General features: G+C 45.0%; 17 non-coding genes across 17 annotated transcripts; all 17 read left to right on the forward strand.

Moving 5' to 3' along the window:
• Positions 1-2: 2 nt before the first annotated feature.
• LOC141250917 (U2 spliceosomal RNA) lies at positions 3-193 on the forward strand. The gene has a single exon (XR_012312930.1). It is a non-coding gene; the product is annotated as a U2 spliceosomal RNA (small nuclear RNA).
• Positions 194-1,308: 1,115 nt separating this feature from the next.
• LOC141250918 (U2 spliceosomal RNA) lies at positions 1,309-1,499 on the forward strand. The gene has a single exon (XR_012312931.1). It is a non-coding gene; the product is annotated as a U2 spliceosomal RNA (small nuclear RNA).
• Positions 1,500-2,614: 1,115 nt separating this feature from the next.
• LOC141250919 (U2 spliceosomal RNA) lies at positions 2,615-2,805 on the forward strand. The gene has a single exon (XR_012312932.1). It is a non-coding gene; the product is annotated as a U2 spliceosomal RNA (small nuclear RNA).
• Positions 2,806-3,920: 1,115 nt separating this feature from the next.
• On the forward strand, positions 3,921-4,111 carry LOC141250920 (U2 spliceosomal RNA). The gene has a single exon (XR_012312933.1). It is a non-coding gene; the product is annotated as a U2 spliceosomal RNA (small nuclear RNA).
• A 1,109-nt stretch (positions 4,112-5,220) lies between these two features.
• Positions 5,221-5,411, forward strand: LOC141250921 (U2 spliceosomal RNA). The gene has a single exon (XR_012312934.1). It is a non-coding gene; the product is annotated as a U2 spliceosomal RNA (small nuclear RNA).
• Positions 5,412-6,526: 1,115 nt separating this feature from the next.
• LOC141250923 (U2 spliceosomal RNA) lies at positions 6,527-6,717 on the forward strand. The gene has a single exon (XR_012312936.1). It is a non-coding gene; the product is annotated as a U2 spliceosomal RNA (small nuclear RNA).
• A 1,115-nt stretch (positions 6,718-7,832) lies between these two features.
• Positions 7,833-8,023, forward strand: LOC141250924 (U2 spliceosomal RNA). Its single transcript, XR_012312937.1, has one exon. It is a non-coding gene; the product is annotated as a U2 spliceosomal RNA (small nuclear RNA).
• A 1,115-nt stretch (positions 8,024-9,138) lies between these two features.
• On the forward strand, positions 9,139-9,329 carry LOC141250925 (U2 spliceosomal RNA). The gene has a single exon (XR_012312938.1). It is a non-coding gene; the product is annotated as a U2 spliceosomal RNA (small nuclear RNA).
• Positions 9,330-10,444: 1,115 nt separating this feature from the next.
• On the forward strand, positions 10,445-10,635 carry LOC141250926 (U2 spliceosomal RNA). The gene has a single exon (XR_012312939.1). It is a non-coding gene; the product is annotated as a U2 spliceosomal RNA (small nuclear RNA).
• A 1,115-nt stretch (positions 10,636-11,750) lies between these two features.
• Positions 11,751-11,941, forward strand: LOC141250927 (U2 spliceosomal RNA). The gene has a single exon (XR_012312940.1). It is a non-coding gene; the product is annotated as a U2 spliceosomal RNA (small nuclear RNA).
• Positions 11,942-13,056: 1,115 nt separating this feature from the next.
• On the forward strand, positions 13,057-13,247 carry LOC141250928 (U2 spliceosomal RNA). The gene has a single exon (XR_012312941.1). It is a non-coding gene; the product is annotated as a U2 spliceosomal RNA (small nuclear RNA).
• Positions 13,248-14,362: 1,115 nt separating this feature from the next.
• On the forward strand, positions 14,363-14,553 carry LOC141250929 (U2 spliceosomal RNA). The gene has a single exon (XR_012312942.1). It is a non-coding gene; the product is annotated as a U2 spliceosomal RNA (small nuclear RNA).
• A 1,115-nt stretch (positions 14,554-15,668) lies between these two features.
• Positions 15,669-15,859, forward strand: LOC141250930 (U2 spliceosomal RNA). The gene has a single exon (XR_012312943.1). It is a non-coding gene; the product is annotated as a U2 spliceosomal RNA (small nuclear RNA).
• A 1,115-nt stretch (positions 15,860-16,974) lies between these two features.
• LOC141250931 (U2 spliceosomal RNA) lies at positions 16,975-17,165 on the forward strand. The gene has a single exon (XR_012312944.1). It is a non-coding gene; the product is annotated as a U2 spliceosomal RNA (small nuclear RNA).
• Positions 17,166-18,280: 1,115 nt separating this feature from the next.
• On the forward strand, positions 18,281-18,471 carry LOC141250932 (U2 spliceosomal RNA). Its single transcript, XR_012312945.1, has one exon. It is a non-coding gene; the product is annotated as a U2 spliceosomal RNA (small nuclear RNA).
• Positions 18,472-19,586: 1,115 nt separating this feature from the next.
• On the forward strand, positions 19,587-19,777 carry LOC141250934 (U2 spliceosomal RNA). The gene has a single exon (XR_012312947.1). It is a non-coding gene; the product is annotated as a U2 spliceosomal RNA (small nuclear RNA).
• Positions 19,778-20,892: 1,115 nt separating this feature from the next.
• LOC141250935 (U2 spliceosomal RNA) lies at positions 20,893-21,083 on the forward strand. Its single transcript, XR_012312948.1, has one exon. It is a non-coding gene; the product is annotated as a U2 spliceosomal RNA (small nuclear RNA).
• Positions 21,084-22,170: the final 1,087 nt, after the last annotated feature.

A 22,170-nucleotide genomic window follows, 5' to 3' on the forward strand; every position in this document is an offset into this window, starting at 1 on the left:
TTATCGCTTCTCGGCCTTTTGGCTAAGATCAAGTGTAGTATCTGTTCTTATCAGTTTAATATCTGATACGTCCCCTATCTGGGGACCATATATTAAATGGATTTTTAGAACAGGGAGATGGAAAAAGAGCTTGCTCTGTCCACTCCACGCATTGACCTGGTATTGCAGTATCTCCAGGACCGGTGCACCCCTTCTTTAATGCAGTTTCTAAAATCAGAAAGAATTGAATTCAATGTTTTTTGTTCATTTTGCTTGTTTGTCGGATTTTGGGATGGACTCTTTGGCTCTGCTTTTCTTCTCCTCATTGGATTTTTCATGTTCAAAGTTGCAGAAGCCAGATTACAAGCTCATTTTGGTTCAACTTCAGCAACTGTGCATTGCATTGCCATGTAATGTGATGCAATGCTATCTTTCTAGCTCTCCCTTTCTACTTCCTTTTGGATAAACAGACATATTAGGCAAGCATTTTGGAGCTTTCACCTAAATAACTACAGGTGGTGAGATAAGCTGCACAATATAATTGACCTTTCAGTATATTGTTGCACACACACCATCTATTTAGCAAATGCCCTTGTTATCAACAGCAGCCTTTTAAACTCACCCGAGCTAACAGGTATGTGCGCTGGTTACACTGCTGCGCTTAAAATTTCTTTTTTGGTTTGCTACAATGCCTTTTCTGAAACGTTGTCTCCTTCTGCTGGAACACTGACTTCTTTCATTTAATGCCTGCAGACTATAAAAGAGAACCCAACCCAAAAAGTTTGGTTGATTAGTCTGTGGCATTCTGTTAAACTGTTGCTTATGGCGGTCTCTGTGAGCTTCTCAGCGACATTCAGCCAGCCAGGTATCCTGCCTGCAGTAGATGGAATGTGGCAATGGAACGCTGGCTGCGCGTGTCATAATAGGCTCTGAGCCTTTATATAACTGTGCACAGCAGCAGCCACCTTCAGTCTGCTGCTGGACAGCCAGCAGCAGCAGCAGCAGGAGAGGTATGTAATCAGGAGCCCTCCTGCTAAGGGTAGACAGCTGCTCGTTCCACCCCACCCCCCGCCTTAATTGGTTCTCCTCCCTTCCAACGGTGTTGAGGCGGGTGGGAACAGCAGGGGGTGAAGGTGCTGTGTTTAAAGAGGTGGAGTTATGCAGATCTAAAACGCGTGGATTGCAGCAGCAGCAAGCCGAAAAGTGCAGGCATGTAAGGGATCTAGAGGTTGACAACATGTCTTCTTAACGGGAGTCCAGGAGCTCATCTCCACAAATGGACTTTTTAGGATCCTTGGGTGGCTCCGTAGTTTGAAACCAATTCTGGTTATCGCTTCTCGGCCTTTTGGCTAAGATCAAGTGTAGTATCTGTTCTTATCAGTTTAATATCTGATACGTCCCCTATCTGGGGACCATATATTAAATGGATTTTTAGAACAGGGAGATGGAAAAAGAGCTTGCTCTGTCCACTCCACGCATTGACCTGGTATTGCAGTATCTCCAGGACCGGTGCACCCCTTCTTTAATGCAGTTTCTAAAATCAGAAAGAATTGAATTCAATGTTTTTTGTTCATTTTGCTTGTTTGTCGGATTTTGGGATGGACTCTTTGGCTCTGCTTTTCTTCTCCTCATTGGATTTTTCATGTTCAAAGTTGCAGAAGCCAGATTACAAGCTCATTTTGGTTCAACTTCAGCAACTGTGCATTGCATTGCCATGTAATGTGATGCAATGCTATCTTTCTAGCTCTCCCTTTCTACTTCCTTTTGGATAAACAGACATATTAGGCAAGCATTTTGGAGCTTTCACCTAAATAACTACAGGTGGTGAGATAAGCTGCACAATATAATTGACCTTTCAGTATATTGTTGCACACACACCATCTATTTAGCAAATGCCCTTGTTATCAACAGCAGCCTTTTAAACTCACCCGAGCTAACAGGTATGTGCGCTGGTTACACTGCTGCGCTTAAAATTTCTTTTTTGGTTTGCTACAATGCCTTTTCTGAAACGTTGTCTCCTTCTGCTGGAACACTGACTTCTTTCATTTAATGCCTGCAGACTATAAAAGAGAACCCAACCCAAAAAGTTTGGTTGATTAGTCTGTGGCATTCTGTTAAACTGTTGCTTATGGCGGTCTCTGTGAGCTTCTCAGCGACATTCAGCCAGCCAGGTATCCTGCCTGCAGTAGATGGAATGTGGCAATGGAACGCTGGCTGCGCGTGTCATAATAGGCTCTGAGCCTTTATATAACTGTGCACAGCAGCAGCCACCTTCAGTCTGCTGCTGGACAGCCAGCAGCAGCAGCAGCAGGAGAGGTATGTAATCAGGAGCCCTCCTGCTAAGGGTAGACAGCTGCTCGTTCCACCCCACCCCCCGCCTTAATTGGTTCTCCTCCCTTCCAACGGTGTTGAGGCGGGTGGGAACAGCAGGGGGTGAAGGTGCTGTGTTTAAAGAGGTGGAGTTATGCAGATCTAAAACGCGTGGATTGCAGCAGCAGCAAGCCGAAAAGTGCAGGCATGTAAGGGATCTAGAGGTTGACAACATGTCTTCTTAACGGGAGTCCAGGAGCTCATCTCCACAAATGGACTTTTTAGGATCCTTGGGTGGCTCCGTAGTTTGAAACCAATTCTGGTTATCGCTTCTCGGCCTTTTGGCTAAGATCAAGTGTAGTATCTGTTCTTATCAGTTTAATATCTGATACGTCCCCTATCTGGGGACCATATATTAAATGGATTTTTAGAACAGGGAGATGGAAAAAGAGCTTGCTCTGTCCACTCCACGCATTGACCTGGTATTGCAGTATCTCCAGGACCGGTGCACCCCTTCTTTAATGCAGTTTCTAAAATCAGAAAGAATTGAATTCAATGTTTTTTGTTCATTTTGCTTGTTTGTCGGATTTTGGGATGGACTCTTTGGCTCTGCTTTTCTTCTCCTCATTGGATTTTTCATGTTCAAAGTTGCAGAAGCCAGATTACAAGCTCATTTTGGTTCAACTTCAGCAACTGTGCATTGCATTGCCATGTAATGTGATGCAATGCTATCTTTCTAGCTCTCCCTTTCTACTTCCTTTTGGATAAACAGACATATTAGGCAAGCATTTTGGAGCTTTCACCTAAATAACTACAGGTGGTGAGATAAGCTGCACAATATAATTGACCTTTCAGTATATTGTTGCACACACACCATCTATTTAGCAAATGCCCTTGTTATCAACAGCAGCCTTTTAAACTCACCCGAGCTAACAGGTATGTGCGCTGGTTACACTGCTGCGCTTAAAATTTCTTTTTTGGTTTGCTACAATGCCTTTTCTGAAACGTTGTCTCCTTCTGCTGGAACACTGACTTCTTTCATTTAATGCCTGCAGACTATAAAAGAGAACCCAACCCAAAAAGTTTGGTTGATTAGTCTGTGGCATTCTGTTAAACTGTTGCTTATGGCGGTCTCTGTGAGCTTCTCAGCGACATTCAGCCAGCCAGGTATCCTGCCTGCAGTAGATGGAATGTGGCAATGGAACGCTGGCTGCGCGTGTCATAATAGGCTCTGAGCCTTTATATAACTGTGCACAGCAGCAGCCACCTTCAGTCTGCTGCTGGACAGCCAGCAGCAGCAGCAGCAGGAGAGGTATGTAATCAGGAGCCCTCCTGCTAAGGGTAGACAGCTGCTCGTTCCACCCCACCCCCCGCCTTAATTGGTTCTCCTCCCTTCCAACGGTGTTGAGGCGGGTGGGAACAGCAGGGGGTGAAGGTGCTGTGTTTAAAGAGGTGGAGTTATGCAGATCTAAAACGCGTGGATTGCAGCAGCAGCAAGCCGAAAAGTGCAGGCATGTAAGGGATCTAGAGGTTGACAACATGTCTTCTTAACGGGAGTCCAGGAGCTCATCTCCACAAATGGACTTTTTAGGATCCTTGGGTGGCTCCGTAGTTTGAAACCAATTCTGGTTATCGCTTCTCGGCCTTTTGGCTAAGATCAAGTGTAGTATCTGTTCTTATCAGTTTAATATCTGATACGTCCCCTATCTGGGGACCATATATTAAATGGATTTTTAGAACAGGGAGATGGAAAAAGAGCTTGCTCTGTCCACTCCACGCATTGACCTGGTATTGCAGTATCTCCAGGACCGGTGCACCCCTTCTTTAATGCAGTTTCTAAAATCAGAAAGAATTGAATTCAATGTTTTTTGTTCATTTTGCTTGTTTGTCGGATTTTGGGATGGACTCTTTGGCTCTGCTTTTCTTCTCCTCATTGGATTTTTCATGTTCAAAGTTGCAGAAGCCAGATTACAAGCTCATTTTGGTTCAACTTCAGCAACTGTGCATTGCATTGCCATGTAATGTGATGCAATGCTATCTTTCTAGCTCTCCCTTTCTACTTCCTTTTGGATAAACAGACATATTAGGCAAGCATTTTGGAGCTTTCACCTAAATAACTACAGGTGGTGAGATAAGCTGCACAATATAATTGACCTTTCAGTATATTGTTGCACACACACCATCTATTTAGCAAATGCCCTTGTTATCAACAGCAGCCTTTTAAACTCACCCGAGCTAACAGGTATGTGCGCTGGTTACACTGCTGCGCTTAAAATTTCTTTTTTGGTTTGCTACAATGCCTTTTCTGAAACGTTGTCTCCTTCTGCTGGAACACTGACTTCTTTCATTTAATGCCTGCAGACTATAAAAGAGAACCCAACCCAAAAAGTTTGGTTGATTAGTCTGTGGCATTCTGTTAAACTGTTGCTTATGGCGGTCTCTGTGAGCTTCTCAGCGACATTCAGCCAGCCAGGTATCCTGCCTGCAGTAGATGGAATGTGGCAATGGAACGCTGGCTGCGCGTGTCATAATAGGCTCTGAGCCTTTATATAACTGTGCACAGCAGCAGCCACCTTCAGTCTGCTGCTGGACAGCCAGCAGCAGCAGCAGCAGGAGAGGTATGTAATCAGGAGCCCTCCTGCTAAGGGTAGACCGCTGCTCGTTCCACCCCACCCCCCGCCTTAATTGGTTCTCCTCCCTTCCAACGGTGTTGAGGCGGGTGGGAACAGCAGGGGGTGAAGGTGCTGTGTTTAAAGAGGTGGAGTTATGCAGATCTAAAACGCGTGGATTGCAGCAGCAGCAAGCCGAAAAGTGCAGGCATGTAAGGGATCTAGAGGTTGACAACATGTCTTCTTAACGGGAGTCCAGGAGCTCATCTCCACAAATGGACTTTTTATTGGGTGGCTCCGTAGTTTGAAACCAATTCTGGTTATCGCTTCTCGGCCTTTTGGCTAAGATCAAGTGTAGTATCTGTTCTTATCAGTTTAATATCTGATACGTCCCCTATCTGGGGACCATATATTAAATGGATTTTTAGAACAGGGAGATGGAAAAAGAGCTTGCTCTGTCCACTCCACGCATTGACCTGGTATTGCAGTATCTCCAGGACCGGTGCACCCCTTCTTTAATGCAGTTTCTAAAATCAGAAAGAATTGAATTCAATGTTTTTTGTTCATTTTGCTTGTTTGTCGGATTTTGGGATGGACTCTTTGGCTCTGCTTTTCTTCTCCTCATTGGATTTTTCATGTTCAAAGTTGCAGAAGCCAGATTACAAGCTCATTTTGGTTCAACTTCAGCAACTGTGCATTGCATTGCCATGTAATGTGATGCAATGCTATCTTTCTAGCTCTCCCTTTCTACTTCCTTTTGGATAAACAGACATATTAGGCAAGCATTTTGGAGCTTTCACCTAAATAACTACAGGTGGTGAGATAAGCTGCACAATATAATTGACCTTTCAGTATATTGTTGCACACACACCATCTATTTAGCAAATGCCCTTGTTATCAACAGCAGCCTTTTAAACTCACCCGAGCTAACAGGTATGTGCGCTGGTTACACTGCTGCGCTTAAAATTTCTTTTTTGGTTTGCTACAATGCCTTTTCTGAAACGTTGTCTCCTTCTGCTGGAACACTGACTTCTTTCATTTAATGCCTGCAGACTATAAAAGAGAACCCAACCCAAAAAGTTTGGTTGATTAGTCTGTGGCATTCTGTTAAACTGTTGCTTATGGCGGTCTCTGTGAGCTTCTCAGCGACATTCAGCCAGCCAGGTATCCTGCCTGCAGTAGATGGAATGTGGCAATGGAACGCTGGCTGCGCGTGTCATAATAGGCTCTGAGCCTTTATATAACTGTGCACAGCAGCAGCCACCTTCAGTCTGCTGCTGGACAGCCAGCAGCAGCAGCAGCAGGAGAGGTATGTAATCAGGAGCCCTCCTGCTAAGGGTAGACAGCTGCTCGTTCCACCCCACCCCCCGCCTTAATTGGTTCTCCTCCCTTCCAACGGTGTTGAGGCGGGTGGGAACAGCAGGGGGTGAAGGTGCTGTGTTTAAAGAGGTGGAGTTATGCAGATCTAAAACGCGTGGATTGCAGCAGCAGCAAGCCGAAAAGTGCAGGCATGTAAGGGATCTAGAGGTTGACAACATGTCTTCTTAACGGGAGTCCAGGAGCTCATCTCCACAAATGGACTTTTTAGGATCCTTGGGTGGCTCCGTAGTTTGAAACCAATTCTGGTTATCGCTTCTCGGCCTTTTGGCTAAGATCAAGTGTAGTATCTGTTCTTATCAGTTTAATATCTGATACGTCCCCTATCTGGGGACCATATATTAAATGGATTTTTAGAACAGGGAGATGGAAAAAGAGCTTGCTCTGTCCACTCCACGCATTGACCTGGTATTGCAGTATCTCCAGGACCGGTGCACCCCTTCTTTAATGCAGTTTCTAAAATCAGAAAGAATTGAATTCAATGTTTTTTGTTCATTTTGCTTGTTTGTCGGATTTTGGGATGGACTCTTTGGCTCTGCTTTTCTTCTCCTCATTGGATTTTTCATGTTCAAAGTTGCAGAAGCCAGATTACAAGCTCATTTTGGTTCAACTTCAGCAACTGTGCATTGCATTGCCATGTAATGTGATGCAATGCTATCTTTCTAGCTCTCCCTTTCTACTTCCTTTTGGATAAACAGACATATTAGGCAAGCATTTTGGAGCTTTCACCTAAATAACTACAGGTGGTGAGATAAGCTGCACAATATAATTGACCTTTCAGTATATTGTTGCACACACACCATCTATTTAGCAAATGCCCTTGTTATCAACAGCAGCCTTTTAAACTCACCCGAGCTAACAGGTATGTGCGCTGGTTACACTGCTGCGCTTAAAATTTCTTTTTTGGTTTGCTACAATGCCTTTTCTGAAACGTTGTCTCCTTCTGCTGGAACACTGACTTCTTTCATTTAATGCCTGCAGACTATAAAAGAGAACCCAACCCAAAAAGTTTGGTTGATTAGTCTGTGGCATTCTGTTAAACTGTTGCTTATGGCGGTCTCTGTGAGCTTCTCAGCGACATTCAGCCAGCCAGGTATCCTGCCTGCAGTAGATGGAATGTGGCAATGGAACGCTGGCTGCGCGTGTCATAATAGGCTCTGAGCCTTTATATAACTGTGCACAGCAGCAGCCACCTTCAGTCTGCTGCTGGACAGCCAGCAGCAGCAGCAGCAGGAGAGGTATGTAATCAGGAGCCCTCCTGCTAAGGGTAGACAGCTGCTCGTTCCACCCCACCCCCCGCCTTAATTGGTTCTCCTCCCTTCCAACGGTGTTGAGGCGGGTGGGAACAGCAGGGGGTGAAGGTGCTGTGTTTAAAGAGGTGGAGTTATGCAGATCTAAAACGCGTGGATTGCAGCAGCAGCAAGCCGAAAAGTGCAGGCATGTAAGGGATCTAGAGGTTGACAACATGTCTTCTTAACGGGAGTCCAGGAGCTCATCTCCACAAATGGACTTTTTAGGATCCTTGGGTGGCTCCGTAGTTTGAAACCAATTCTGGTTATCGCTTCTCGGCCTTTTGGCTAAGATCAAGTGTAGTATCTGTTCTTATCAGTTTAATATCTGATACGTCCCCTATCTGGGGACCATATATTAAATGGATTTTTAGAACAGGGAGATGGAAAAAGAGCTTGCTCTGTCCACTCCACGCATTGACCTGGTATTGCAGTATCTCCAGGACCGGTGCACCCCTTCTTTAATGCAGTTTCTAAAATCAGAAAGAATTGAATTCAATGTTTTTTGTTCATTTTGCTTGTTTGTCGGATTTTGGGATGGACTCTTTGGCTCTGCTTTTCTTCTCCTCATTGGATTTTTCATGTTCAAAGTTGCAGAAGCCAGATTACAAGCTCATTTTGGTTCAACTTCAGCAACTGTGCATTGCATTGCCATGTAATGTGATGCAATGCTATCTTTCTAGCTCTCCCTTTCTACTTCCTTTTGGATAAACAGACATATTAGGCAAGCATTTTGGAGCTTTCACCTAAATAACTACAGGTGGTGAGATAAGCTGCACAATATAATTGACCTTTCAGTATATTGTTGCACACACACCATCTATTTAGCAAATGCCCTTGTTATCAACAGCAGCCTTTTAAACTCACCCGAGCTAACAGGTATGTGCGCTGGTTACACTGCTGCGCTTAAAATTTCTTTTTTGGTTTGCTACAATGCCTTTTCTGAAACGTTGTCTCCTTCTGCTGGAACACTGACTTCTTTCATTTAATGCCTGCAGACTATAAAAGAGAACCCAACCCAAAAAGTTTGGTTGATTAGTCTGTGGCATTCTGTTAAACTGTTGCTTATGGCGGTCTCTGTGAGCTTCTCAGCGACATTCAGCCAGCCAGGTATCCTGCCTGCAGTAGATGGAATGTGGCAATGGAACGCTGGCTGCGCGTGTCATAATAGGCTCTGAGCCTTTATATAACTGTGCACAGCAGCAGCCACCTTCAGTCTGCTGCTGGACAGCCAGCAGCAGCAGCAGCAGGAGAGGTATGTAATCAGGAGCCCTCCTGCTAAGGGTAGACAGCTGCTCGTTCCACCCCACCCCCCGCCTTAATTGGTTCTCCTCCCTTCCAACGGTGTTGAGGCGGGTGGGAACAGCAGGGGGTGAAGGTGCTGTGTTTAAAGAGGTGGAGTTATGCAGATCTAAAACGCGTGGATTGCAGCAGCAGCAAGCCGAAAAGTGCAGGCATGTAAGGGATCTAGAGGTTGACAACATGTCTTCTTAACGGGAGTCCAGGAGCTCATCTCCACAAATGGACTTTTTAGGATCCTTGGGTGGCTCCGTAGTTTGAAACCAATTCTGGTTATCGCTTCTCGGCCTTTTGGCTAAGATCAAGTGTAGTATCTGTTCTTATCAGTTTAATATCTGATACGTCCCCTATCTGGGGACCATATATTAAATGGATTTTTAGAACAGGGAGATGGAAAAAGAGCTTGCTCTGTCCACTCCACGCATTGACCTGGTATTGCAGTATCTCCAGGACCGGTGCACCCCTTCTTTAATGCAGTTTCTAAAATCAGAAAGAATTGAATTCAATGTTTTTTGTTCATTTTGCTTGTTTGTCGGATTTTGGGATGGACTCTTTGGCTCTGCTTTTCTTCTCCTCATTGGATTTTTCATGTTCAAAGTTGCAGAAGCCAGATTACAAGCTCATTTTGGTTCAACTTCAGCAACTGTGCATTGCATTGCCATGTAATGTGATGCAATGCTATCTTTCTAGCTCTCCCTTTCTACTTCCTTTTGGATAAACAGACATATTAGGCAAGCATTTTGGAGCTTTCACCTAAATAACTACAGGTGGTGAGATAAGCTGCACAATATAATTGACCTTTCAGTATATTGTTGCACACACACCATCTATTTAGCAAATGCCCTTGTTATCAACAGCAGCCTTTTAAACTCACCCGAGCTAACAGGTATGTGCGCTGGTTACACTGCTGCGCTTAAAATTTCTTTTTTGGTTTGCTACAATGCCTTTTCTGAAACGTTGTCTCCTTCTGCTGGAACACTGACTTCTTTCATTTAATGCCTGCAGACTATAAAAGAGAACCCAACCCAAAAAGTTTGGTTGATTAGTCTGTGGCATTCTGTTAAACTGTTGCTTATGGCGGTCTCTGTGAGCTTCTCAGCGACATTCAGCCAGCCAGGTATCCTGCCTGCAGTAGATGGAATGTGGCAATGGAACGCTGGCTGCGCGTGTCATAATAGGCTCTGAGCCTTTATATAACTGTGCACAGCAGCAGCCACCTTCAGTCTGCTGCTGGACAGCCAGCAGCAGCAGCAGCAGGAGAGGTATGTAATCAGGAGCCCTCCTGCTAAGGGTAGACAGCTGCTCGTTCCACCCCACCCCCCGCCTTAATTGGTTCTCCTCCCTTCCAACGGTGTTGAGGCGGGTGGGAACAGCAGGGGGTGAAGGTGCTGTGTTTAAAGAGGTGGAGTTATGCAGATCTAAAACGCGTGGATTGCAGCAGCAGCAAGCCGAAAAGTGCAGGCATGTAAGGGATCTAGAGGTTGACAACATGTCTTCTTAACGGGAGTCCAGGAGCTCATCTCCACAAATGGACTTTTTAGGATCCTTGGGTGGCTCCGTAGTTTGAAACCAATTCTGGTTATCGCTTCTCGGCCTTTTGGCTAAGATCAAGTGTAGTATCTGTTCTTATCAGTTTAATATCTGATACGTCCCCTATCTGGGGACCATATATTAAATGGATTTTTAGAACAGGGAGATGGAAAAAGAGCTTGCTCTGTCCACTCCACGCATTGACCTGGTATTGCAGTATCTCCAGGACCGGTGCACCCCTTCTTTAATGCAGTTTCTAAAATCAGAAAGAATTGAATTCAATGTTTTTTGTTCATTTTGCTTGTTTGTCGGATTTTGGGATGGACTCTTTGGCTCTGCTTTTCTTCTCCTCATTGGATTTTTCATGTTCAAAGTTGCAGAAGCCAGATTACAAGCTCATTTTGGTTCAACTTCAGCAACTGTGCATTGCATTGCCATGTAATGTGATGCAATGCTATCTTTCTAGCTCTCCCTTTCTACTTCCTTTTGGATAAACAGACATATTAGGCAAGCATTTTGGAGCTTTCACCTAAATAACTACAGGTGGTGAGATAAGCTGCACAATATAATTGACCTTTCAGTATATTGTTGCACACACACCATCTATTTAGCAAATGCCCTTGTTATCAACAGCAGCCTTTTAAACTCACCCGAGCTAACAGGTATGTGCGCTGGTTACACTGCTGCGCTTAAAATTTCTTTTTTGGTTTGCTACAATGCCTTTTCTGAAACGTTGTCTCCTTCTGCTGGAACACTGACTTCTTTCATTTAATGCCTGCAGACTATAAAAGAGAACCCAACCCAAAAAGTTTGGTTGATTAGTCTGTGGCATTCTGTTAAACTGTTGCTTATGGCGGTCTCTGTGAGCTTCTCAGCGACATTCAGCCAGCCAGGTATCCTGCCTGCAGTAGATGGAATGTGGCAATGGAACGCTGGCTGCGCGTGTCATAATAGGCTCTGAGCCTTTATATAACTGTGCACAGCAGCAGCCACCTTCAGTCTGCTGCTGGACAGCCAGCAGCAGCAGCAGCAGGAGAGGTATGTAATCAGGAGCCCTCCTGCTAAGGGTAGACAGCTGCTCGTTCCACCCCACCCCCCGCCTTAATTGGTTCTCCTCCCTTCCAACGGTGTTGAGGCGGGTGGGAACAGCAGGGGGTGAAGGTGCTGTGTTTAAAGAGGTGGAGTTATGCAGATCTAAAACGCGTGGATTGCAGCAGCAGCAAGCCGAAAAGTGCAGGCATGTAAGGGATCTAGAGGTTGACAACATGTCTTCTTAACGGGAGTCCAGGAGCTCATCTCCACAAATGGACTTTTTAGGATCCTTGGGTGGCTCCGTAGTTTGAAACCAATTCTGGTTATCGCTTCTCGGCCTTTTGGCTAAGATCAAGTGTAGTATCTGTTCTTATCAGTTTAATATCTGATACGTCCCCTATCTGGGGACCATATATTAAATGGATTTTTAGAACAGGGAGATGGAAAAAGAGCTTGCTCTGTCCACTCCACGCATTGACCTGGTATTGCAGTATCTCCAGGACCGGTGCACCCCTTCTTTAATGCAGTTTCTAAAATCAGAAAGAATTGAATTCAATGTTTTTTGTTCATTTTGCTTGTTTGTCGGATTTTGGGATGGACTCTTTGGCTCTGCTTTTCTTCTCCTCATTGGATTTTTCATGTTCAAAGTTGCAGAAGCCAGATTACAAGCTCATTTTGGTTCAACTTCAGCAACTGTGCATTGCATTGCCATGTAATGTGATGCAATGCTATCTTTCTAGCTCTCCCTTTCTACTTCCTTTTGGATAAACAGACATATTAGGCAAGCATTTTGGAGCTTTCACCTAAATAACTACAGGTGGTGAGATAAGCTGCACAATATAATTGACCTTTCAGTATATTGTTGCACACACACCATCTATTTAGCAAATGCCCTTGTTATCAACAGCAGCCTTTTAAACTCACCCGAGCTAACAGGTATGTGCGCTGGTTACACTGCTGCGCTTAAAATTTCTTTTTTGGTTTGCTACAATGCCTTTTCTGAAACGTTGTCTCCTTCTGCTGGAACACTGACTTCTTTCATTTAATGCCTGCAGACTATAAAAGAGAACCCAACCCAAAAAGTTTGGTTGATTAGTCTGTGGCATTCTGTTAAACTGTTGCTTATGGCGGTCTCTGTGAGCTTCTCAGCGACATTCAGCCAGCCAGGTATCCTGCCTGCAGTAGATGGAATGTGGCAATGGAACGCTGGCTGCGCGTGTCATAATAGGCTCTGAGCCTTTATATAACTGTGCACAGCAGCAGCCACCTTCAGTCTGCTGCTGGACAGCCAGCAGCAGCAGCAGCAGGAGAGGTATGTAATCAGGAGCCCTCCTGCTAAGGGTAGACAGCTGCTCGTTCCACCCCACCCCCCGCCTTAATTGGTTCTCCTCCCTTCCAACGGTGTTGAGGCGGGTGGGAACAGCAGGGGGTGAAGGTGCTGTGTTTAAAGAGGTGGAGTTATGCAGATCTAAAACGCGTGGATTGCAGCAGCAGCAAGCCGAAAAGTGCAGGCATGTAAGGGATCTAGAGGTTGACAACATGTCTTCTTAACGGGAGTCCAGGAGCTCATCTCCACAAATGGACTTTTTAGGATCCTTGGGTGGCTCCGTAGTTTGAAACCAATTCTGGTTATCGCTTCTCGGCCTTTTGGCTAAGATCAAGTGTAGTATCTGTTCTTATCAGTTTAATATCTGATACGTCCCCTATCTGGGGACCATATATTAAATGGATTTTTAGAACAGGGAGATGGAAAAAGAGCTTGCTCTGTCCACTCCACGCATTGACCTGGTATTGCAGTATCTCCAGGACCGGTGCACCCCTTCTTTAATGCAGTTTCTAAAATCAGAAAGAATTGAATTCAATGTTTTTTGTTCATTTTGCTTGTTTGTCGGATTTTGGGATGGACTCTTTGGCTCTGCTTTTCTTCTCCTCATTGGATTTTTCATGTTCAAAGTTGCAGAAGCCAGATTACAAGCTCATTTTGGTTCAACTTCAGCAACTGTGCATTGCATTGCCATGTAATGTGATGCAATGCTATCTTTCTAGCTCTCCCTTTCTACTTCCTTTTGGATAAACAGACATATTAGGCAAGCATTTTGGAGCTTTCACCTAAATAACTACAGGTGGTGAGATAAGCTGCACAATATAATTGACCTTTCAGTATATTGTTGCACACACACCATCTATTTAGCAAATGCCCTTGTTATCAACAGCAGCCTTTTAAACTCACCCGAGCTAACAGGTATGTGCGCTGGTTACACTGCTGCGCTTAAAATTTCTTTTTTGGTTTGCTACAATGCCTTTTCTGAAACGTTGTCTCCTTCTGCTGGAACACTGACTTCTTTCATTTAATGCCTGCAGACTATAAAAGAGAACCCAACCCAAAAAGTTTGGTTGATTAGTCTGTGGCATTCTGTTAAACTGTTGCTTATGGCGGTCTCTGTGAGCTTCTCAGCGACATTCAGCCAGCCAGGTATCCTGCCTGCAGTAGATGGAATGTGGCAATGGAACGCTGGCTGCGCGTGTCATAATAGGCTCTGAGCCTTTATATAACTGTGCACAGCAGCAGCCACCTTCAGTCTGCTGCTGGACAGCCAGCAGCAGCAGCAGCAGGAGAGGTATGTAATCAGGAGCCCTCCTGCTAAGGGTAGACAGCTGCTCGTTCCACCCCACCCCCCGCCTTAATTGGTTCTCCTCCCTTCCAACGGTGTTGAGGCGGGTGGGAACAGCAGGGGGTGAAGGTGCTGTGTTTAAAGAGGTGGAGTTATGCAGATCTAAAACGCGTGGATTGCAGCAGCAGCAAGCCGAAAAGTGCAGGCATGTAAGGGATCTAGAGGTTGACAACATGTCTTCTTAACGGGAGTCCAGGAGCTCATCTCCACAAATGGACTTTTTAGGATCCTTGGGTGGCTCCGTAGTTTGAAACCAATTCTGGTTATCGCTTCTCGGCCTTTTGGCTAAGATCAAGTGTAGTATCTGTTCTTATCAGTTTAATATCTGATACGTCCCCTATCTGGGGACCATATATTAAATGGATTTTTAGAACAGGGAGATGGAAAAAGAGCTTGCTCTGTCCACTCCACGCATTGACCTGGTATTGCAGTATCTCCAGGACCGGTGCACCCCTTCTTTAATGCAGTTTCTAAAATCAGAAAGAATTGAATTCAATGTTTTTTGTTCATTTTGCTTGTTTGTCGGATTTTGGGATGGACTCTTTGGCTCTGCTTTTCTTCTCCTCATTGGATTTTTCATGTTCAAAGTTGCAGAAGCCAGATTACAAGCTCATTTTGGTTCAACTTCAGCAACTGTGCATTGCATTGCCATGTAATGTGATGCAATGCTATCTTTCTAGCTCTCCCTTTCTACTTCCTTTTGGATAAACAGACATATTAGGCAAGCATTTTGGAGCTTTCACCTAAATAACTACAGGTGGTGAGATAAGCTGCACAATATAATTGACCTTTCAGTATATTGTTGCACACACACCATCTATTTAGCAAATGCCCTTGTTATCAACAGCAGCCTTTTAAACTCACCCGAGCTAACAGGTATGTGCGCTGGTTACACTGCTGCGCTTAAAATTTCTTTTTTGGTTTGCTACAATGCCTTTTCTGAAACGTTGTCTCCTTCTGCTGGAACACTGACTTCTTTCATTTAATGCCTGCAGACTATAAAAGAGAACCCAACCCAAAAAGTTTGGTTGATTAGTCTGTGGCATTCTGTTAAACTGTTGCTTATGGCGGTCTCTGTGAGCTTCTCAGCGACATTCAGCCAGCCAGGTATCCTGCCTGCAGTAGATGGAATGTGGCAATGGAACGCTGGCTGCGCGTGTCATAATAGGCTCTGAGCCTTTATATAACTGTGCACAGCAGCAGCCACCTTCAGTCTGCTGCTGGACAGCCAGCAGCAGCAGCAGCAGGAGAGGTATGTAATCAGGAGCCCTCCTGCTAAGGGTAGACAGCTGCTCGTTCCACCCCACCCCCCGCCTTAATTGGTTCTCCTCCCTTCCAACGGTGTTGAGGCGGGTGGGAACAGCAGGGGGTGAAGGTGCTGTGTTTAAAGAGGTGGAGTTATGCAGATCTAAAACGCGTGGATTGCAGCAGCAGCAAGCCGAAAAGTGCAGGCATGTAAGGGATCTAGAGGTTGACAACATGTCTTCTTAACGGGAGTCCAGGAGCTCATCTCCACAAATGGACTTTTTAGGATCCTTGGGTGGCTCCGTAGTTTGAAACCAATTCTGGTTATCGCTTCTCGGCCTTTTGGCTAAGATCAAGTGTAGTATCTGTTCTTATCAGTTTAATATCTGATACGTCCCCTATCTGGGGACCATATATTAAATGGATTTTTAGAACAGGGAGATGGAAAAAGAGCTTGCTCTGTCCACTCCACGCATTGACCTGGTATTGCAGTATCTCCAGGACCGGTGCACCCCTTCTTTAATGCAGTTTCTAAAATCAGAAAGAATTGAATTCAATGTTTTTTGTTCATTTTGCTTGTTTGTCGGATTTTGGGATGGACTCTTTGGCTCTGCTTTTCTTCTCCTCATTGGATTTTTCATGTTCAAAGTTGCAGAAGCCAGATTACAAGCTCATTTTGGTTCAACTTCAGCAACTGTGCATTGCATTGCCATGTAATGTGATGCAATGCTATCTTTCTAGCTCTCCCTTTCTACTTCCTTTTGGATAAACAGACATATTAGGCAAGCATTTTGGAGCTTTCACCTAAATAACTACAGGTGGTGAGATAAGCTGCACAATATAATTGACCTTTCAGTATATTGTTGCACACACACCATCTATTTAGCAAATGCCCTTGTTATCAACAGCAGCCTTTTAAACTCACCCGAGCTAACAGGTATGTGCGCTGGTTACACTGCTGCGCTTAAAATTTCTTTTTTGGTTTGCTACAATGCCTTTTCTGAAACGTTGTCTCCTTCTGCTGGAACACTGACTTCTTTCATTTAATGCCTGCAGACTATAAAAGAGAACCCAACCCAAAAAGTTTGGTTGATTAGTCTGTGGCATTCTGTTAAACTGTTGCTTATGGCGGTCTCTGTGAGCTTCTCAGCGACATTCAGCCAGCCAGGTATCCTGCCTGCAGTAGATGGAATGTGGCAATGGAACGCTGGCTGCGCGTGTCATAATAGGCTCTGAGCCTTTATATAACTGTGCACAGCAGCAGCCACCTTCAGTCTGCTGCTGGACAGCCAGCAGCAGCAGCAGCAGGAGAGGTATGTAATCAGGAGCCCTCCTGCTAAGGGTAGACAGCTGCTCGTTCCACCCCACCCCCCGCCTTAATTGGTTCTCCTCCCTTCCAACGGTGTTGAGGCGGGTGGGAACAGCAGGGGGTGAAGGTGCTGTGTTTAAAGAGGTGGAGTTATGCAGATCTAAAACGCGTGGATTGCAGCAGCAGCAAGCCGAAAAGTGCAGGCATGTAAGGGATCTAGAGGTTGACAACATGTCTTCTTAACGGGAGTCCAGGAGCTCATCTCCACAAATGGACTTTTTAGGATCCTTGGGTGGCTCCGTAGTTTGAAACCAATTCTGGTTATCGCTTCTCGGCCTTTTGGCTAAGATCAAGTGTAGTATCTGTTCTTATCAGTTTAATATCTGATACGTCCCCTATCTGGGGACCATATATTAAATGGATTTTTAGAACAGGGAGATGGAAAAAGAGCTTGCTCTGTCCACTCCACGCATTGACCTGGTATTGCAGTATCTCCAGGACCGGTGCACCCCTTCTTTAATGCAGTTTCTAAAATCAGAAAGAATTGAATTCAATGTTTTTTGTTCATTTTGCTTGTTTGTCGGATTTTGGGATGGACTCTTTGGCTCTGCTTTTCTTCTCCTCATTGGATTTTTCATGTTCAAAGTTGCAGAAGCCAGATTACAAGCTCATTTTGGTTCAACTTCAGCAACTGTGCATTGCATTGCCATGTAATGTGATGCAATGCTATCTTTCTAGCTCTCCCTTTCTACTTCCTTTTGGATAAACAGACATATTAGGCAAGCATTTTGGAGCTTTCACCTAAATAACTACAGGTGGTGAGATAAGCTGCACAATATAATTGACCTTTCAGTATATTGTTGCACACACACCATCTATTTAGCAAATGCCCTTGTTATCAACAGCAGCCTTTTAAACTCACCCGAGCTAACAGGTATGTGCGCTGGTTACACTGCTGCGCTTAAAATTTCTTTTTTGGTTTGCTACAATGCCTTTTCTGAAACGTTGTCTCCTTCTGCTGGAACACTGACTTCTTTCATTTAATGCCTGCAGACTATAAAAGAGAACCCAACCCAAAAAGTTTGGTTGATTAGTCTGTGGCATTCTGTTAAACTGTTGCTTATGGCGGTCTCTGTGAGCTTCTCAGCGACATTCAGCCAGCCAGGTATCCTGCCTGCAGTAGATGGAATGTGGCAATGGAACGCTGGCTGCGCGTGTCATAATAGGCTCTGAGCCTTTATATAACTGTGCACAGCAGCAGCCACCTTCAGTCTGCTGCTGGACAGCCAGCAGCAGCAGCAGCAGGAGAGGTATGTAATCAGGAGCCCTCCTGCTAAGGGTAGACAGCTGCTCGTTCCACCCCACCCCCCGCCTTAATTGGTTCTCCTCCCTTCCAACGGTGTTGAGGCGGGTGGGAACAGCAGGGGGTGAAGGTGCTGTGTTTAAAGAGGTGGAGTTATGCAGATCTAAAACGCGTGGATTGCAGCAGCAGCAAGCCGAAAAGTGCAGGCATGTAAGGGATCTAGAGGTTGACAACATGTCTTCTTAACGGGAGTCCAGGAGCTCATCTCCACAAATGGACTTTTTAGGATCCTTGGGTGGCTCCGTAGTTTGAAACCAATTCTGGTTATCGCTTCTCGGCCTTTTGGCTAAGATCAAGTGTAGTATCTGTTCTTATCAGTTTAATATCTGATACGTCCCCTATCTGGGGACCATATATTAAATGGATTTTTAGAACAGGGAGATGGAAAAAGAGCTTGCTCTGTCCACTCCACGCATTGACCTGGTATTGCAGTATCTCCAGGACCGGTGCACCCCTTCTTTAATGCAGTTTCTAAAATCAGAAAGAATTGAATTCAATGTTTTTTGTTCATTTTGCTTGTTTGTCGGATTTTGGGATGGACTCTTTGGCTCTGCTTTTCTTCTCCTCATTGGATTTTTCATGTTCAAAGTTGCAGAAGCCAGATTACAAGCTCATTTTGGTTCAACTTCAGCAACTGTGCATTGCATTGCCATGTAATGTGATGCAATGCTATCTTTCTAGCTCTCCCTTTCTACTTCCTTTTGGATAAACAGACATATTAGGCAAGCATTTTGGAGCTTTCACCTAAATAACTACAGGTGGTGAGATAAGCTGCACAATATAATTGACCTTTCAGTATATTGTTGCACACACACCATCTATTTAGCAAATGCCCTTGTTATCAACAGCAGCCTTTTAAACTCACCCGAGCTAACAGGTATGTGCGCTGGTTACACTGCTGCGCTTAAAATTTCTTTTTTGGTTTGCTACAATGCCTTTTCTGAAACGTTGTCTCCTTCTGCTGGAACACTGACTTCTTTCATTTAATGCCTGCAGACTATAAAAGAGAACCCAACCCAAAAAGTTTGGTTGATTAGTCTGTGGCATTCTGTTAAACTGTTGCTTATGGCGGTCTCTGTGAGCTTCTCAGCGACATTCAGCCAGCCAGGTATCCTGCCTGCAGTAGATGGAATGTGGCAATGGAACGCTGGCTGCGCGTGTCATAATAGGCTCTGAGCCTTTATATAACTGTGCACAGCAGCAGCCACCTTCAGTCTGCTGCTGGACAGCCAGCAGCAGCAGCAGCAGGAGAGGTATGTAATCAGGAGCCCTCCTGCTAAGGGTAGACAGCTGCTCGTTCCACCCCACCCCCCGCCTTAATTGGTTCTCCTCCCTTCCAACGGTGTTGAGGCGGGTGGGAACAGCAGGGGGTGAAGGTGCTGTGTTTAAAGAGGTGGAGTTATGCAGATCTAAAACGCGTGGATTGCAGCAGCAGCAAGCCGAAAAGTGCAGGCATGTAAGGGATCTAGAGGTTGACAACATGTCTTCTTAACGGGAGTCCAGGAGCTCATCTCCACAAATGGACTTTTTAGGATCCTTGGGTGGCTCCGTAGTTTGAAACCAATTCTGGTTATCGCTTCTCGGCCTTTTGGCTAAGATCAAGTGTAGTATCTGTTCTTATCAGTTTAATATCTGATACGTCCCCTATCTGGGGACCATATATTAAATGGATTTTTAGAACAGGGAGATGGAAAAAGAGCTTGCTCTGTCCACTCCACGCATTGACCTGGTATTGCAGTATCTCCAGGACCGGTGCACCCCTTCTTTAATGCAGTTTCTAAAATCAGAAAGAATTGAATTCAATGTTTTTTGTTCATTTTGCTTGTTTGTCGGATTTTGGGATGGACTCTTTGGCTCTGCTTTTCTTCTCCTCATTGGATTTTTCATGTTCAAAGTTGCAGAAGCCAGATTACAAGCTCATTTTGGTTCAACTTCAGCAACTGTGCATTGCATTGCCATGTAATGTGATGCAATGCTATCTTTCTAGCTCTCCCTTTCTACTTCCTTTTGGATAAACAGACATATTAGGCAAGCATTTTGGAGCTTTCACCTAAATAACTACAGGTGGTGAGATAAGCTGCACAATATAATTGACCTTTCAGTATATTGTTGCACACACACCATCTATTTAGCAAATGCCCTTGTTATCAACAGCAGCCTTTTAAACTCACCCGAGCTAACAGGTATGTGCGCTGGTTACACTGCTGCGCTTAAAATTTCTTTTTTGGTTTGCTACAATGCCTTTTCTGAAACGTTGTCTCCTTCTGCTGGAACACTGACTTCTTTCATTTAATGCCTGCAGACTATAAAAGAGAACCCAACCCAAAAAGTTTGGTTGATTAGTCTGTGGCATTCTGTTAAACTGTTGCTTATGGCGGTCTCTGTGAGCTTCTCAGCGACATTCAGCCAGCCAGGTATCCTGCCTGCAGTAGATGGAATGTGGCAATGGAACGCTGGCTGCGCGTGTCATAATAGGCTCTGAGCCTTTATATAACTGTGCACAGCAGCAGCCACCTTCAGTCTGCTGCTGGACAGCCAGCAGCAGCAGCAGCAGGAGAGGTATGTAATCAGGAGCCCTCCTGCTAAGGGTAGACAGCTGCTCGTTCCACCCCACCCCCCGCCTTAATTGGTTCTCCTCCCTTCCAACGGTGTTGAGGCGGGTGGGAACAGCAGGGGGTGAAGGTGCTGTGTTTAAAGAGGTGGAGTTATGCAGATCTAAAACGCGTGGATTGCAGCAGCAGCAAGCCGAAAAGTGCAGGCATGTAAGGGATCTAGAGGTTGACAACATGTCTTCTTAACGGGAGTCCAGGAGCTCATCTCCACAAATGGACTTTTTAGGATCCTTGGGTGGCTCCGTAGTTTGAAACCAATTCTGGTTATCGCTTCTCGGCCTTTTGGCTAAGATCAAGTGTAGTATCTGTTCTTATCAGTTTAATATCTGATACGTCCCCTATCTGGGGACCATATATTAAATGGATTTTTAGAACAGGGAGATGGAAAAAGAGCTTGCTCTGTCCACTCCACGCATTGACCTGGTATTGCAGTATCTCCAGGACCGGTGCACCCCTTCTTTAATGCAGTTTCTAAAATCAGAAAGAATTGAATTCAATGTTTTTTGTTCATTTTGCTTGTTTGTCGGATTTTGGGATGGACTCTTTGGCTCTGCTTTTCTTCTCCTCATTGGATTTTTCATGTTCAAAGTTGCAGAAGCCAGATTACAAGCTCATTTTGGTTCAACTTCAGCAACTGTGCATTGCATTGCCATGTAATGTGATGCAATGCTATCTTTCTAGCTCTCCCTTTCTACTTCCTTTTGGATAAACAGACATATTAGGCAAGCATTTTGGAGCTTTCACCTAAATAACTACAGGTGGTGAGATAAGCTGCACAATATAATTGACCTTTCAGTATATTGTTGCACACACACCATCTATTTAGCAAATGCCCTTGTTATCAACAGCAGCCTTTTAAACTCACCCGAGCTAACAGGTATGTGCGCTGGTTACACTGCTGCGCTTAAAATTTCTTTTTTGGTTTGCTACAATGCCTTTTCTGAACGTTGTCTCCTTCTGCTGGAACACTGACTTCTTTCATTTAATGCCTGCAGACTATAAAAGAGAACCCAACCCAAAAAGTTTGGTTGATTAGTCTGTGGCATTCTGTTAAACTGTTGCTTATGGCGGTCTCTGTGAGCTTCTCAGCGACATTCAGCCAGCCAGGTATCCTGCCTGCAGTAGATGGAATGTGGCAATGGAACGCTGGCTGCGCGTGTCATAATAGGCTCTGAGCCTTTATATAACTGTGCACAGCAGCAGCCACCTTCAGTCTGCTGCTGGACAGCCAGCAGCAGCAGCAGCAGGAGAGGTATGTAATCAGGAGCCCTCCTGCTAAGGGTAGACAGCTGCTCGTTCCACCCCACCCCCCGCCTTAATTGGTTCTCCTCCCTTCCAACGGTGTTGAGGCGGGTGGGAACAGCAGGGGGTGAAGGTGCTGTGTTTAAAGAGGTGGAGTTATGCAGATCTAAAACGCGTGGATTGCAGCAGCAGCAAGCCGAAAAGTGCAGGCATGTAAGGGATCTAGAGGTTGACAACATGTCTTCTTAACGGGAGTCCAGGAGCTCATCTCCACAAATGGACTTTTTAGGATCCTTGGGTGG

Source organism: Phyllobates terribilis, unplaced genomic scaffold, assembly GCF_046119375.1.
Source record: "Phyllobates terribilis strain yellow unplaced genomic scaffold, ASM4611937v1 Scaffold_6395__1_contigs__length_44785, whole genome shotgun sequence".
Lineage (NCBI taxonomy): Eukaryota > Metazoa > Chordata > Amphibia > Anura > Dendrobatidae > Phyllobates > Phyllobates terribilis.